General features: G+C 42.7%; 16 non-coding genes across 16 annotated transcripts; all 16 read left to right on the top strand.

The window, feature by feature from the left end:
- The first annotated feature begins 261 nt into the window (after nt 1–261).
- Nucleotides 262–402, top strand: LOC134592368 (U4 spliceosomal RNA). Its single transcript, XR_010089006.1, has one exon. It is a non-coding gene; the product is annotated as a U4 spliceosomal RNA (small nuclear RNA).
- A 471-nt stretch (nt 403–873) lies between these two features.
- On the top strand, nt 874–1040 carry LOC134590566 (U1 spliceosomal RNA). The gene has a single exon (XR_010087469.1). It is a non-coding gene; the product is annotated as a U1 spliceosomal RNA (small nuclear RNA).
- An 899-nt stretch (nt 1041–1939) lies between these two features.
- Nucleotides 1940–2080, top strand: LOC134592367 (U4 spliceosomal RNA). Its single transcript, XR_010089005.1, has one exon. It is a non-coding gene; the product is annotated as a U4 spliceosomal RNA (small nuclear RNA).
- A 471-nt stretch (nt 2081–2551) lies between these two features.
- LOC134590352 (U1 spliceosomal RNA) lies at nt 2552–2718 on the top strand. Its single transcript, XR_010087288.1, has one exon. It is a non-coding gene; the product is annotated as a U1 spliceosomal RNA (small nuclear RNA).
- Nucleotides 2719–3617: 899 nt separating this feature from the next.
- LOC134592366 (U4 spliceosomal RNA) lies at nt 3618–3758 on the top strand. The gene has a single exon (XR_010089004.1). It is a non-coding gene; the product is annotated as a U4 spliceosomal RNA (small nuclear RNA).
- A 478-nt stretch (nt 3759–4236) lies between these two features.
- LOC134590695 (U1 spliceosomal RNA) lies at nt 4237–4403 on the top strand. The gene has a single exon (XR_010087580.1). It is a non-coding gene; the product is annotated as a U1 spliceosomal RNA (small nuclear RNA).
- Nucleotides 4404–5302: 899 nt separating this feature from the next.
- On the top strand, nt 5303–5443 carry LOC134592365 (U4 spliceosomal RNA). The gene has a single exon (XR_010089003.1). It is a non-coding gene; the product is annotated as a U4 spliceosomal RNA (small nuclear RNA).
- A 470-nt stretch (nt 5444–5913) lies between these two features.
- Nucleotides 5914–6080, top strand: LOC134589976 (U1 spliceosomal RNA). Its single transcript, XR_010086969.1, has one exon. It is a non-coding gene; the product is annotated as a U1 spliceosomal RNA (small nuclear RNA).
- Nucleotides 6081–6977: 897 nt separating this feature from the next.
- LOC134592364 (U4 spliceosomal RNA) lies at nt 6978–7118 on the top strand. The gene has a single exon (XR_010089002.1). It is a non-coding gene; the product is annotated as a U4 spliceosomal RNA (small nuclear RNA).
- Nucleotides 7119–7590: 472 nt separating this feature from the next.
- Nucleotides 7591–7757, top strand: LOC134590795 (U1 spliceosomal RNA). The gene has a single exon (XR_010087667.1). It is a non-coding gene; the product is annotated as a U1 spliceosomal RNA (small nuclear RNA).
- Nucleotides 7758–8656: 899 nt separating this feature from the next.
- On the top strand, nt 8657–8797 carry LOC134592363 (U4 spliceosomal RNA). Its single transcript, XR_010089001.1, has one exon. It is a non-coding gene; the product is annotated as a U4 spliceosomal RNA (small nuclear RNA).
- A 476-nt stretch (nt 8798–9273) lies between these two features.
- LOC134589640 (U1 spliceosomal RNA) lies at nt 9274–9440 on the top strand. The gene has a single exon (XR_010086684.1). It is a non-coding gene; the product is annotated as a U1 spliceosomal RNA (small nuclear RNA).
- An 899-nt stretch (nt 9441–10339) lies between these two features.
- On the top strand, nt 10340–10480 carry LOC134593170 (U4 spliceosomal RNA). The gene has a single exon (XR_010089691.1). It is a non-coding gene; the product is annotated as a U4 spliceosomal RNA (small nuclear RNA).
- Nucleotides 10481–10949: 469 nt separating this feature from the next.
- Nucleotides 10950–11116, top strand: LOC134591557 (U1 spliceosomal RNA). Its single transcript, XR_010088321.1, has one exon. It is a non-coding gene; the product is annotated as a U1 spliceosomal RNA (small nuclear RNA).
- Nucleotides 11117–12014: 898 nt separating this feature from the next.
- LOC134592362 (U4 spliceosomal RNA) lies at nt 12015–12155 on the top strand. The gene has a single exon (XR_010089000.1). It is a non-coding gene; the product is annotated as a U4 spliceosomal RNA (small nuclear RNA).
- Nucleotides 12156–12623: 468 nt separating this feature from the next.
- On the top strand, nt 12624–12790 carry LOC134591294 (U1 spliceosomal RNA). Its single transcript, XR_010088094.1, has one exon. It is a non-coding gene; the product is annotated as a U1 spliceosomal RNA (small nuclear RNA).
- Nucleotides 12791–13613: the final 823 nt, after the last annotated feature.

Raw genomic sequence — 13613 nt, 5'->3', positions numbered from 1 at the left:
AGAAAAAAAATTGTACAAGGTTTGCTGCAAGATATGGTTGCCCTCACTCTCTGTTATAGGTTTGGAACCATTCCAAGATGCCATATAAGAAGACCGAGGAATTTGTTGGGGTTTAAGCTTCCCTGTAGGAGGAAGCGGCCCTAATTAGAATATTGCCTCCCATAATCCTTTGCAATGGCTTATGGTCATGAACTTTTTCTCACCGCTGTCTTAAAGTGTCCTTACGTGGTAGCTCTTAAAAGCTGGCCCATTTGAACAGCTAGCTTTGCGCAGTGGCAGTATCGTAGCCCATGAGGTCAATCCGAGGCGTGATTATTGCTAATTGAAAACTTTACCCAATACCCCGCCATGATGACTTGAAATACAGTCAGCATTGGCAATTTTTGACAGGCTCTAAGGAGACTGAAAGATTGGTTTAATAAAAGTTTATGGCGCCCCATGTCTAGGGCGTGTCTTACGTGACTCCCGTTTCTTCCTGAGCTCTGTTGCACCATTCCTTCCGCTGGCTTCTTAGCATTTCCCTTTTACCTTTCTCTCTAACTGAATTCACTTGTTTCCGGCAGCACACTATTCTCACTACATGCTATGAATTCCCATCCTTCGGCTCATTGGCCTAGCATTTGCCTTTATGCAAATTGCTCCTTCGCACCCTGAATCCAGCTCAATTATTCACACCTAACCACCTGAAGGCACTAAAATTACTGGTAGCTAAGGAAAACAACGATCAGCCACGAGGTTTGGTAATCTTTTGTAGCCTTCTATCATTTGGATTATTTATTTGCTTTTTTTTTTTTTTTACTTGCTTTATTATTTCACCACAGCCTAAAGGAAAGGCTTCCCAGCGGGCGTGCCTTTGAATGTACCCATCATGTCATACTTACCTGGCAGGGGAGCAATAGCCATGATCCCTAAGGTGGCTCTCCCAGAGTGAGGCTGGTTCATTGCATTCCGTACCAGTTGACCTCTGCGATTTCCTCAAATGTGGGAAACTCGACTGCATAATTTATGGTAGTGGGGGACTGCGTTCGCGCTTTCCCCTGTGTTTGCTTGTTTGACAAAAATAGAGAACTTCACCAATTCTGACGAAGGATAATTTCAGCCACGGCACCCGTCTTCTTTGGCTCTTACTTTCCGCATCAAGCAGGCAGCGACAATCATTTCCTAGGCTTGATCATTTTTATTATCTATGTTTTCTGGAGACCAGTTTTAAGCCAGAATTTCACTTTTTATTTTAACTTTTCAGCTTTTTTTTCATCATTTTTTTATCCTGACTTCTTTTGATTTATTGTATGCTTCAATGCAATGGAAGAAATAAAGAATTGGAGACCTATATTACGTCTTCCAACAGAACATAACGTTTGATTGAATTTCTGGGAAAAAAAGATTTTCTGGATCAAGGCAGTGAATTGCCGCTTGAGACAATCAGACCAAACCTTAGGAATAGCTGGGTGGTCGCTAGCACTTACTAATGAACACCATGGAATTTTGAAAAAGCCACCACAAATGTTCTTTCAGCCCTGTTGAGTGTGGATGAAGAGAAGACAGGTGCTAGGCAAGGGTCATTCCTATCGATGGAGTCATGAAATGTGTGACTTTGGGGACGAACGTAGACCAGCGGATTGTGTACTCTGCCTAATGGCTGCTGTAGTAGAATCTTGGCAAAACTGTTTCCAAAGAGAGAAAAAAAATTGTACAAGGTTTGCTGCAAGATATGGTTGCCCTCACTCTCTGTTATAGGTTTGGAACCATTCCAAGATGCCATATAAGAAGACCGAGGAATTTGTTGGGGTTTAAGCTTCCCTGTAGGAGGAAGCGGGCCTAATTAGAATATTGCCTCCCATAATCCTTTGCAATGGCTTATGGTCATGAACTTTTTCTCACCGCTGTCTTAAAGTGTCCTTACGTGGTAGCTCTTAAAAGCTGGCCCACTTGAACAGCTAGCTTTGCGCAGTGGCAGTATCGTAGCCCATGAGGTCAATCCGAGGCGTGATTATTGCTAATTGAAAACTTTACCCAATACCCCGCCATGATGACTTGAAATACAGTCAGCATTGGCAATTTTTGACAGGCTCTAAGGAGACTGAAAGATTGGTTTAATAAAAGTTTATGGCGCCCCATGTCTAGGGCGTGTCTTACGTGACTCCTGTTTCTTCCTGAGCTCTGTTGCACCATTCCTTCCGCTGGCTTCTTAGCATTTCCCTTTTACCTTTCTCTCCCACTGAATTCACTTGTTTCCGGTAGCACACTATTCTCACTACATGCTACGAATTCCCATCCTTCGGCTCATTGGCCTAGCATTTGCCTTTATGCAAATTGCTCCTTCGCACCCTGAATCCAGCTCAATTATTCACACCTAACCACCTGAAGGCACTAAAATTACTGGTAGCTAAGGAAAACAACGATCAGCCATGAGGTTTGGTAATCTTTTGTAGCCTTCTATCATTTGGATTATTTATTTGCTTTTTTTTTTTTTTAACTTGCTTTATTATTTCACCACAGCCTAAAGGAAAGGCTTCCCAGCGGGCGTGCCTTTGAATGTACCCGTCATGTCATACTTACCTGGCAGGGGAGCAATAGCCATGATCCCTAAGGTGGTTCTCCCAGAGTGAGGCTGGTTCATTGCACTCCGTACCAGTTGACCTCTGCGATTTCCTCAAATGTGGGAAACTCGACTGCATAATTTATGGTAGTGGGGGACTGCGTTCGCGCTTTCCCCTGTGTTTGCTTGTTTGTCAAAAATAGAGAACTTCATCAATTCTGACGAATGATAATTTCAGCCACGGCACCCGTCTTCTTTGGCTCTTACTTTCCACATCAAGCAGGCAGCGACAATCATTTCCTAGGCTTGATCATTTTTATTATCTATGTTTTCTGGAGACCAGTTTTAAGCCAGAGCTTCACTTTTTATTTTAACTTTTCAGCTTTTTTTTCATCATTTTTTTATCCTGACTTCTTTTGATTTATTGTATGCTTCAATGAAATGGAAGAAATAAAGAATTGGAGACCTATATTACGTCTTCCAACAGAACGTAACGTTTGATTGAATTTCTGGGAAAAAAAGATTTTCTGGATCAAGGCAGTGAATTGCCGCTTGAGACAATCAGACCAAACCTTAGGAATAGCTGGGTGGTCGCTAGCACTTACTAATGAACACCATGGAATTTTGAAAAAGCCACCACAAATGTTCTTTCAGCCCTGTTGAGTGTGGATGAAGAGAAGACAGGTGCTAGGCAAGGGTCATTCCTATCGATGGAGTCATGAAATGTGTGACTTTGGGGACGAACGTAGACCAGCGGATTGTGTACTCTGCCTAATGGCTGCTGTAGTAGAATCTTGGCAAAACTGTTTCCAAAGAGAGAAAAAAAATTGTACAAGGTTTGCTGCAAGATATGGTTGCCCTCACTCTCTGTTATAGGTTTGGAACCATTCCAAGATGCCATATAAGAAGACCGAGGAATTTGTTGGGGTTTAAGCTTCCCTGTAGGAGGAAGCGGGCCTAATTAGAATATTGCCTCCCATAATCCTTTGCAATGGCTTATGGTCATGAACTTTTTCTCACCGCTGTCTTAAAGTGTCCTTACGTGGTAGCTCTTAAAAGCTGGCCCACTTGAACAGCTAGCTTTGCGCAGTGGCAGTATCGTAGCCCATGAGGTCAATCCGAGGCGTGATTATTGCTAATTGAAAACTTTACCCAATACCCCGCCATGATGACTTGAAATACAGTCAGCATTGGCAATTTTTGACAGGCTCTAAGGAGACTGAAAGATTGGTTTAAAAAAAGTTTATGGCGCCCCATGTCTAGGGCGTGTCTTACGTGACTCCCGTTTCTTCCTGAGCTCTGTTGCACCATTCCTTCCGCTGGCTTCCTTGCATTTCCCTTTTACCTTTCTCTCCCACTGAATCCACTTGTTTCCGGCAGCACACTATTCTCACTACATGCTACGAATTCCCATCCTTCGGCTCATTGGCCTAGCATTTGCCTTTATGCAAATTGCTCCTTCGCACCCTGAATCCAGCTCAATTATTCACACCTAACCACCTGAAGGCACTAAAATTACTGGTAGCTAAGGAAAACAACGATCAGCCACGAGGTTTGGTAATCTTTTGTAGCCTTCTATCATTTGGATTATTTATTTGCTCTTCTTTTTTTTTTTTTTTTAACTTGCTTTATTATTTCACCACAGCCTAAAGGAAAGGCTTCCCAGCGGGCGTGCCTTTGAATGTACCCATCATGTCATACTTACCTGGCAGGGGAGCAATAGCCATGATCCCTAAGGTGGCTCTCCCAGAGTGAGGCTGGTTCATTGCACTCCGTCCCAGTTGACCTCTGCGATTTCCTCAAATGTGGGAAACTCGACTGCATAATTTATGGTAGTGGGGGACTGCGTTCGCGCTTTCCCCTGTGTTTGCTTGTTTGACAAAAATAGAGAACTTCACCAATTCTGACGAAAGATAATTTCAGCCACGGCACCCGTCTTCTTTGGCTCTTACTTTCCACATTAAGCAGGCAGCGACAATCATTTCCTAGGCTTGATCATTTTTATTATCTATGTTTTCTGGAGACCAGTTTTAAGCCAGAATTTCACTTTTTATTTTAACTTTTCAGCTTTTTTTTCATCATTTTTTTATCCTGACTTCTTTTGATTTATTGTATGCTTCAATGCAATGGAAGAAATAAAGAATTGGAGACCTATATTACGTCTTCCAACAGAACGTAACGTTTGATTGAATTTCTGGGAAAAAAAGATTTTCTGGATCAAGGCAGTGAATTGCCGCTTGAGACAATCAGACCAAACCTTATGAATAGCTGGGTGGTCGCTAGCACTTACTAATGAACACCATGGAATTTTGAAAAAGCCACCACAAATGTTCTTTCAGCCCTGTTGAGTGTGGATGAAGAGAAGACAGGTGCTAGGCAAGGGTCATTCCTATCGATGGAGTCATGAAATGTGTGACTTTGGGGACGAACGTAGACCAGCGGATTGTGTACTCTGCCTAATGGCTGCTGTAGTAGAATCTTGGCAAAACTGTTTCCAAAGAGAGAAAAAAAATTGTACAAGGTTTGCTGCAAGATATGGTTGCCCTCACTCTCTGTTATAGGTTTGGAACCATTCCAAGATGCCATATAAGAAGACCGAGGAATTTGTTGGGGTTTAAGCTTCCCTGTAGGAGGAAGCGGGCCTAATTAGAATATTGCCTCCCATAATCCTTTGCAATGGCTTATGGTCATGAACTTTTTCTCACCGCTGTCTTAAAGTTTCCTTACGTGGTAGCTCTTAAAAGCTGGCCCACTTGAACAGCTAGCTTTGCGCAGTGGCAGTATCGTAGCCCATGAGGTCAATCCGAGGCGTGATTATTGCTAATTGAAAACTTTACCCAATACCCCGCCATGATGACTTGAAATACAGTCAGCATTGGCAATTTTTGACAGGCTCTAAGGAGATTGAAAGATTGGTTTAATAAAAGTTTATGGCGCCCCATGTCTAGGGCGTGTCTTACGTGACTCCCGTTTCTTCCTGAGCTCTGTTGCACCATTCCTTCCGCTGGCTTCTTAGCATTTCCCTTTTACCTTTCTCTCCCACTGAATCCACTTGTTTCCGGCAGCACACTATTCTCACTCCATGCTACGAATTCCCATCCTTCGGCTCATTGGCCTAGCATTTGCCTTTATGCAAATTGCTCCTTCGCACCCTGAATCCAGCTCAATTATTCACACCTAACCACCTGAAGGCACTAAAATTACTGGTAGCTAAGGAAAACAACGATCAGCCACGAGGTTTGGTAATCTTTTGTAGCCTTCTATCATTTGGATTATTTATTTGCTTTTTTTTTTTTTAACTTGTTTTATTATTTCACCACAGCCTAAAGGAAAGGCTTCCCAGCGTGCGTGCCTTTGAATGTACCCGCCATGTCATACTTACCTGGCAGGGGAGCAATAGCCATGATCCCTAAGGTGGCTCTCCCAGAGTGAGGCTGGTTCATTGCACTCCGTACCAGTTGACCTCTGCGATTTCCTCAAATGTGGGAAACTCGACTGCATAATTTATGGTAGTGGGGGACTGCGTTCGCGCTTTCCCCTGTGTTTACTTGTTTGACAAAAATAGAGAACTTCACCAATTCTGACGAAGGATAATTTCAGCCACGGCACCCGTCTTCTTTGGCTCTTACTTTCCACATCAAGCAGGCAGCGACAATCATTTCCTAGGCTTGATCATTTTTATTATCTATGTTTTCTGGAGACCAGTTTTAAGCCAGAATTTCACTTTTTATTTTAACTTTTCAGCTTTTTTCATCATTTTTTTATCCTGACTTCTTTTGATTTATTGTATGCTTAAATGCAATGGAAGAAATAAAGAATTGGAGACCTATATTACGTCTTCCAACAGAACGTAACGTTTGATTGAATTTCTGGGAAAAAAAGATTTTCTGGATCAAGGCAGTGAATTGCCGCTTGAGACAATCAGACCAAACCTTAGGAATAGCTGGGTGGTCGCTAGCACTTACTAATGAACACCATGGAATTTTTAAAAAGCCACCACAAATGTTCTTTCAGCCCTGTTGAGTGTGGATGAAGAGAAGACAGGTGCTAGGCAAGGGTCATTCCTATCGATGGAGTCATGAAATGTGTGACTTTGGGGACGAACGTAGACCAGCGGATTGTGTACTCTGCCTAATGGCTGCTGTAGTAGAATCTTGGCAAAACTGTTTCCAAAGAGAGAAAAAAAATTGTACAAGGTTTGCTGCAAGATATGGTTGCCCTCACTCTCTGTTATAGGTTTGGAACCATTCCAAGATGCCATATAAGAAGACCGAGGAATTTGTTGGGGTTTAAGCTTCCCTGTAGGAGGAAGCGGGCCTAATTAGAATATTGCCTCCCATAATCCTTTGCAATGGCTTATGGTCATGAACTTTTTCTCACCGCTGTCTTAAAGTGTCCTTACGTGGTAGCTCTTAAAAGCTGGCCCACTTGAACAGCTAGCTTTGCGCAGTGGCAGTATCGTAGCCCATGAGGTCAATCCGAGGCGTGATTATTGCTAATTGAAAACTTTACCCAATACCCCGCCATGATGACTTGAAATACAGTCAGCATTGGCAATTTTTGACAGGCTCTAAGGAGACTGAAAGATTGGTTTAATAAAAGTTTATGGCGCCCCATGTCTAGGGCGTGTCTTACGTGACTCCCGTTTCTTCCTGAGCTCTGTTGCACCATTCCTTCCGCTGGCTTCTTAGCATTTCCCTTTTACCTTTCTCTCCCACTGAATTCACTTGTTTCCGGCAGCACACTATTCTCACTACATGCTACGAATTCCCATCCTTCGGCTCATTGGCCTAGCATTTGCCTTTATGCAAATTGCTCCTTCGCACCCTGAATCCAGCTCAATTATTCACACCTAACCACCTGAAGGCACTAAAATTACTGGTAGCTAAGGAAAACAATGATCAGCCACGAGGTTTGGTAATCTTTTGTAGCCTTCTATCATTTGGATTATTTATTTGCTTTTTTTTTTTTTTTAACTTGCTTTATTATTTCACCACAGCCTAAAGGAAAGGCTTCCCAGCGGGCGTGCCTTTGAATGTACCCGTCATGTCATACTTACCTGGCAGGGGAGCAATAGCCATGATCCCTAAGTTGGCTCTCCCAGAGTGAGGCTGGTTCATTGCACTCCGTACCAGTTGACCTCTGCGATTTCCTCAAATGTGGGAAACTCGACTGCATAATTTATGGTAGTGGGGGACTGCGTTCGCGCTTTCCCCAGTGTTTGCTTGTTTGACAAAAATAGAGAACTTCACCAATTCTGATGAAGGATAATTTCAGCCACGGCACCCGTCTTCTTTGGCTCTTACTTTCCACATCAAGCAGGCAGCGACAATCATTTCCTAGGCTTGATCATTTTTATTATCTATGTTTTCTGGAGACCAGTTTTAAGCCAGAATTTCACTTTTTATTTTAACTTTTCAGCTTTTTTTTCATCATTTTTTTATCCTGACTTCTTTTGATTTATTGTATGCTTCAATGCAATGGAAGAAATAAAGAATTGGAGACCTATATTACGTCTTCCAACAGAACGTAACGTTTGATTGAATTTCTGGGAAAAAAAGATTTTCTGGATCAAGGCAGTTAATTGCCGCTTGAGACAATCAGACCAAACCTTAGGAATAGCTGGGTGGTCGCTAGCACTTACTAATGAACACCATGGAATTTTGAAAAAGCCACCACAAATGTTCTTTCAGCCCTGTTGAGTGTGGATGAAGAGAAGACAGGTGCTAGGCAAGGGTCATTCCTATCGATGGAGTCATGAAATGTGTGACTTTGGGGACGAACGTAGACCAGCGGATTGTGTACTCTGCCTAATGGCTGCTGTAGTAGAATCTTGGCAAAACTGTTTCCAAAGAGAGAAAAAAAATTGTACAAGGTTTGCTGCAAGATATGGTTGCCCTCACTCTCTGTTATAGGTTTGGAACCATTCCAAGATGCCATATAAGAAGACCGAGGAATTTGTTGGGGTTTAAGCTTCCCTGTAGGAGGAAGCGGGCCTAATTAGAATATTGCCTCCCATAATCCTTTGCAATGGCTTATGGTCATGAACTTTTTCTCACCGCTGTCTTAAAGTTTCCTTACGTGGTAGCTCTTAAAAGCTGGCCCACTTGAACAGCTAGCTTTGCGCAGTGGCAGTATCGTAGCCCATGAGGTCAATCCGAGGCGTGATTATTGCTAATTGAAAACTTTACCCAATACCCCGCCATGATGACTTGAAATACAGTCAGCATTGGCAATTTTTGACAGGCTCTAAGGAGATTGAAAGATTGGTTTAATAAAAGTTTATGGCGCCCCATGTCTAGGGCGTGTCTTACGTGACTCCCGTTTCTTCCTGAGCTCTGTTGCACCATTCCTTCCGCTGGCTTCTTAGCATTTCCCTTTTACCTTTCTCTCCCACTGAATCCACTTGTTTCCGGCAGCACACTATTCTCACTCCATGCTACGAATTCCCATCCTTCGGCTCATTGGCCTAGCATTTGCCTTTATGCAAATTGCTCCTTCGCACCCTGAATCCAGCTCAATTATTCACACCTAACCACCTGAAGGCACTAAAATTACTGGTAGCTAAGGAAAACAACGATCAGCCACGAGGTTTGGTAATCTTTTGTAGCCTTCTATCATTTGGATTATTTATTTGCTTTTTTTTTTTTTTTTTTTAATTTGCTTTATTATTTCACCACAGCCTAAAGGAAAGGCTTCCCAGCGGGCGTGCCTTTGAATGTACCCGTCATGTCATACTTACCTGGCAGGGGAGTAATAGCCATGATCCCTAAGGTGGCTCTCCCAGAGTGAGGCTGGTTCATTGCACTCCGTACCAGTTGACCTCTGCGATTTCCTCAAATGTGGGAAACTCGACTGCATAATTTATGGTAGTGGGGGACTGCGTTTGCGCTTTCCCCTGTGTTTGCTTGTTTGACAAAAATAGAGAACTTCACCAATTCTGACGAAGGATAATTTCAGCCACGGCACCCGTCTTCTTTGGCTCTTACTTTCCACATCAAGCAGGCAGCGACAATCATTTCCTAGGCTTGATCATTTTTATTATCTATGTTTTCTGGAGACCAGTTTTAAGCCAGAATTTCACTTTTTATTTTAACTTTTCAGCTTTTTTTTCATCATTTTTTTATCCTGACTTCTTTTGATTTATTGTATGCTTCAATGCAATGGAAGAAATAAAGAATTGGAGACCTATATTACGTCTTCCAACAGAACGTAACGTTTGATTGAATTTCTGGGAAAAAAAGATTTTCTGGATCAAGGCAGTGAATTGCCGCTTGAGACAATCAGACCAAACCTTAGGAATAGCTGGGTGGTCGCTAGCACTTACTAATGAACACCATGGAATTTTGAAAAAGCCACCACAAATGTTCTTTCAGCCCTGTTGAGTGTGGATGAAGAGAAGACAGGTGCTAGGCAAGGGTCATTCCTATCGATGGAGTCATGAAATGTGTGACTTTGGGGACGAACGTAGACCAGCGGATTGTGTACTCTGCCTAATGGCTGCTGTAGTAGAATCTTGGCAAAACTGTTTCCAAAGAGAGAAAAAAAATTGTACAAGGTTTGCTGCAAGATATGGTTGCCCTCACTCTCTGTTATAGGTTTGGAACCATTCCAAGATGCCATATAAGAAGACCGAGGAATTTGTTGGGGTTTAAGCTTCCCTGTAGGAGGAAGCAGGCCTAATTAGAATATTGCCTCCCATAATCCTTTGCAATGGCTTATGGTCATGAACTTTTTCTCACCGCTGTCTTAAAGTTTCCTTACGTGGTAGCTCTTAAAAGCTGGCCCACTTGAACAGCTAGCTTTGCGCAGTGGCAGTATCGTAGCCCATGAGGTCAATCCGAGGCGTGATTATTGCTATTTGAAAACTTTACCCAATACCCCGCCATGATGACTTGAAATACAGTCAGCATTGGCAATTTTTGACAGGCTCTAAGGAGACTGAAAGATTGGTTTAATAAAAGTTTATGGCGCCCCATGTCTAGGGCGTGTCTTACGTGACTCCCGTTTCTTCCTGAGCTCTGTTGCACCATTCCTTCCGCTGGCTTCTTAGCATTTCCCTTTTACCTTTCTCTCCCACTGAATTCACTTGTTTCCGGCAGCACACTATTCTCACTACATGCTACGAATTCCCATCCTTCAGCTCATTGGCCTAGCATTTGCCTTTATGCAAATTGCTCCTTCGCACCCTGAATCCAGCTCAATTATTCACACCTAACCACCTGAAGGCACTAAAATTACTGGTAGCTAAGGAAAACAACGATCAGCCACGAGGTTTGGTAATCTTTTGTAGCCTTCTATCATTTGGATTATTTATTTGCTTTTTTTTTTTTAACTTGCTTTATTATTTCACCACAGCCTAAAGGAAAGGCTTCCCAGCGGGCGTGCCTTTGAATGTACCCGTCATGTCATACTTACCTGGCAGGGGAGCAATAGCCATGATTCCTAAGGTCGCTCTCCCAGAGTGAGGCTGGTTCTTTGCACTCTGTACCAGTTGATCTCTGCGATTTCCTCAAATGTGGGAAACTCGACTGCATAATTTATGGTAGTGGAGGACTGCGTTCGCGCTTTCCCCTGTGTTTACTTGTTTGACAAAAATAGAGAAATTCACCAATTCTGACGAAGGATAATTTCAGCCACGGCACCCGTCTTCTTTGGCTCTTACTTTCCACATCAAGCAGGCAGCGACAATCATTTCCTAGGCTTGATCATTTTTATTATCTATGTTTTCTGGAGACCAGTTTTAAGCCAGAATTTCACTTTTTATTTTAACTTTTCAGCTTTTTTTTCATCATTTTTTTATCCTGACTTCTTTTGATTTATTGTATGCTTCAATGCAATGGAAGAAATAAAGAATTGGAGACCTATATTACGTCTTCCAACAGAACGTAACGTTTGATTGAATTTCTGGGAAAAAAAGATTTTCTGGATCAAGGCAGTGAATTGCCGCTTGAGACAATCAGACCAAACCTTAGGAATAGCTGGGTGGTCGCTAGCACTTACTAATGAACACCATGGAATTTTGAAAAAGCCACCACAAATGTTCTTTCAGCCCTGTTGAGTGTGGATGAAGAGAAGACAGGTGCTAGGCAAGGGTCATTCCTATCGATGGAGTCATGAAATGTGTGACTTTGGGGACGAACGTAGACCAGCGATTGTGTACTCTGCCTAATGGCTGCTGTAGTAGAATCTTGGCAAAACTGTTTCCAAAGAGAGAAAAAAAATTGTACAAGGTTTGCTGCAAGATATGGTTGCCCTCACTCTCTGTTATAGGTTTGGAACCATTCCAAGATGCCATATAAGAAGACCGAGGAATTTGTTGGGGTTTAAGCTTCCCTGTAGGAGGAAGCGGGCCTAATTAGAATATTGCCTCCCATAATCCTTTGCAATGGCTTATGGTCATGAACTTTTTCTCACCGCTGTCTTAAAGTGTCCTTACGTGGTAGCTCTTAAAAGCTGGCCCACTTGAACAGCTAGCTTTGCGCAGTGGCAGTATCGTAGCCCATGAGGTCAATCCGAGGCGTGATTATTGCTAATTGAAAACTTTACCCAATACCCCGCCATGATGACTTGAAATACAGTCAGCATTGGCAATTTTTGACAGGCTCTAAGGAGACTGAAAGGTTGGTTTAATAAAAGTTTATGGCGCCCCATGTCTAGGGCGTGTCTTACGTGACTCCCGTTTCTTCCTGAGCTCTGTTGCACCATTCCTTCCGCTGGCTTCTTAGCATTTCCCTTTTACCTTTCTCTCCCACTGAATTCACTTGTTTCCGGCAGCACACTATTCTCACTACATGCTACGAATTCCCATCCTTCGGCTCATTGGCCTAGCATTTGCCTTTATGCAAATTGCTCCTTCGCACCCTGAATCCAGCTCAATTATTCACACCTAACCACCTGAAGGCACTAAAATTACTGGTAGCTAAGGAAAACAACGATCAGCCACGAGGTTTGGTAATCTTTTGTAGCCTTCTATCATTTGGATTATTTATTTGCTTTTTTTTTTTAACTTGCTTTATTATTTCACCACAGCCTAAAGGAAAGGCTTCCCAGCGGGCGTGCCTTTGAATCTACCCGTCATGTCATACTTACCTGGCAGGGGAGCAATAGCCATGATCCCTAAGGTGGCTCTCCCAGAGTGAGGCTGGTTCATTGCACTCCGTACCAGTTGACCTCTGCGATTTCCTCAAATGTGGGAAAATCGACTGCATAATTTATGGTAGTGGTGGACTGCGTTCGCGCTTTCCCCTGTGTTTGCTTGTTTGACAAAAATAGAGAACTTCACCAATTCTGACGAAGGATAATTTCAGCCACGGCACCTGTCTTCTTTGGCTCTTACTTTCCGCATCAAGCAGGCAGCGACAATCATTTCCTAGGCTTGATCATTTTTATTATCTATGTTTTCTGGAGACCAGTTTTAAGCCAGAATTTCACTTTTTATTTTAAGTTTTCAGCTTTTTTTTCATCATTTTTTTATCCTGACTTCTTTTGATTTATTGTATGCTTCAATGCAATGGAAGAAATAAAGAATTGGAGACCTATATTACGTCTTCCAACAGAACGTAACGTTTGATTGAATTTCTGGGAAAAAAAGATTTTCTGGATCAAGGCAGTGAATTGCCGCTTGAGACAATCAGACCAAACCTTAGGAATAGCTGGGTGGTCGCTAGCACTTACTAATGAACACCATGGAATTTTGAAAAAGCCACCACAAATGTTCTTTCAGCCCTGTTGAGTGTGGATGAAGAGAAGACAGGTGCTAGGCAAGGGTCATTCCTATCGATGGAGTCATGAAATGTGTGACTTTGGGGACGAACGTAGACCAGCGATTGTGTACTCTGCCTAATGGCTGCTGTAGTAGAATCTTGGCAAAACTGTTTCCAAAGAGAGAAAAAAAATTGTACAAGGTTTGCTGCAAGATATGGTTGCCCTCACTCTCTGTTATAGGTTTGGAACCATTCCAAGATGCCATATAAGAAGACCGAGGAATTTGTTGGGGTTTAAGCTTCCCTGTAGGAGGAAGCGGGCCTAATTAGAATATTGCCTCCCATAATCCTTTGCAATGGCTTATGGT

The sequence above is a fragment of the Pelobates fuscus genome, chromosome 2, assembly GCF_036172605.1.
Source record: "Pelobates fuscus isolate aPelFus1 chromosome 2, aPelFus1.pri, whole genome shotgun sequence".
In the NCBI taxonomy this organism is placed as follows: Eukaryota; Metazoa; Chordata; class Amphibia; order Anura; family Pelobatidae; genus Pelobates; species Pelobates fuscus.
The sequence above is the reverse complement of the archived record's forward strand: the minus strand, read 5'-3'. Positions and strand labels throughout refer to the sequence as shown.